The sequence below is a fragment of the Pteropus alecto genome, unplaced genomic scaffold (genome assembly GCF_000325575.1).
Source record: "Pteropus alecto unplaced genomic scaffold, ASM32557v1 C18844478, whole genome shotgun sequence".
NCBI lineage: Eukaryota > Metazoa > Chordata > Mammalia > Chiroptera > Pteropodidae > Pteropus > Pteropus alecto.
Window position 1 is genome coordinate 1 of NW_006494164.1, and position 1,959 is coordinate 1,959.

A 1,959-nucleotide genomic window follows, 5' to 3' on the forward strand; every position below is an offset into this window, starting at 1 on the left:
AGCGGTTGAATTAAGACATTTTCCTGATAAATCAACTGAATATCCATAAAATTACTCTGCATAAGTATTTTGAGTACCTATGATATTCAGGTTGTTCATCTGACAGTTTAAAATTCTATTTTCTTTCAAATATTTCAACACTTTACATTCATAGTTCGAACCTCTGCGTGATGCCTTAGTTTCTCTCCACATGTGTCTGTGATCTTGAGATCAGTCTTGATTATAATCAAATCTAGTGGGTCTCATCTCATCCTTTCTTTACTTGACTTTCCTGTATCACTTGCCTCTACTTCTCACTCTGTCCTTCAGGAAAGTTTCTCTGTTAGTGTCTGTGACACCTCCACTATGTCTGTCCTTCCCCTGTTGCTGTCTTCATGGCATCACCTTCTTTCCCTTGTTCTTTCATACGGCTCATCCCCATTTTCATCCTTGGCCCTTTAATCTTTATTGTCTTGTGATAATTCATCCTCTCTCATTATTTTAAAACAGCCTCGTCGAGATTGAATTCATATACCATGATGTTCACCCATTTAAAGTGTAAAATTCAACGATTCTTTATAAAGTGTATTTGCAGATATGTGCAAACATCACCGTCAATTTAGAGCATTTTCTTTCTTTTTTTACTACAAAACAAATTTTATTTTATATATCACTAGCTATGAATTTTTTTCTACCTAGTGCCATTATCCAAGTAGTCTGACCATTTCGTGTTTATAATTCACTTCTTTATTTACAGAATTTTCATGATTTACATAAGTACATCTGTCAGTGAAGGTTTAACATTGAGATGCAATCTAGTATCCGTAATATCTGATGTTTTGCAGATAGCAGTGTAGAAGAGCTGTATTTTTATCCTTTTCATTTGGGTCACCTTATGCAAAAAAAATAATAATTTAGACATTTAGATATCAGTGCATTCTAAATCTCTATCTTTAGAGATTTTCCAGTGCACTCATAGAAATGGTTGCAGGCAGAAAGATTTTCAGAAACAACTTCCATGTCCACACCTTGTTGTAATTTCTGTACCATTTTGTTATCCAGCTGCTTTCCTTTGCATGCAAAAGGGGCCCGGATGAGAGGAATGTTTTGTTTGATTTCTTTGATGTCCAGAACTTGCTGCTGTTCTTTATTTTTTTTCAACCTGTTCATTATAAATTTAGCTTGGCATTTCTGTTTGATCTCCTTGACTCTCTTCATACATGAGTAGTTTGATGCCACAGCTTCACTGGTATCTTAACAGGTTCTATGTTTTTCAAATTAAAATGAATTATCCACTGTTAGCTTTTTATCAGCTACTTTACAGAATGCTTTAGTCCACCTGAACTTCTGAGTGTTGCGCTTCTTTTTAAAGTTTTTATGACACTTGGATTTACAGAATCTGAACAACTTGTAGTCATTGTGGAAGAACATCATGCTGTGGCCAGGTATATGGGCAGCAAACAGAAATAACACTTATGGATTCTCATGTGAATACCTGTGCGGACCTATCACCCAAATGCTGAGCAATTCAGAGCACTTACATCACCTTAAAAAGCAAAGCAACTCTGTAAACTTTAAGTATCCCATCGTCCCATTCCCCCCAAGCCACTAGCTACTGTTACTTTACTTTGTCTCTAGATTTGCTGAATCACTCCCTATAGTATTTCTTGTAGGGCAATTTTGCCTTTGATGCATTCTGTTTTTGTTTATCTTGGAAACTTTTAATTTTTACATATTTGCTGGGTATTCTTGGTTGACAACCTTTTTCTTTGAGCACTTTGAATGTTGTCTCACTGCTTCCTGTCCTCTGTTTCCTGATCAACTGTTATTGATGTTGCACATGATGAGTCATGTCTTCCTCTCTGCTTTCAAGATTGTCTTTTTGACAGTTTGATTATCATATGCAGGTGCAGCTTTCTTACTCCAAGTTTATCCTTCTTGAAGTTCATTGAGTTTTTGGTATGTGTAGATTGTTTTCAT

General features: G+C 35.6%; 1 pseudogene; it reads right to left on the reverse strand.

Moving 5' to 3' along the window:
• Positions 1 to 10: 10 nt before the first annotated feature.
• LOC112473535 lies at positions 11 to 1,790 on the reverse strand (annotated as a pseudogene).
• Between the last annotated feature and the right edge of the window lie 169 nt (positions 1,791 to 1,959).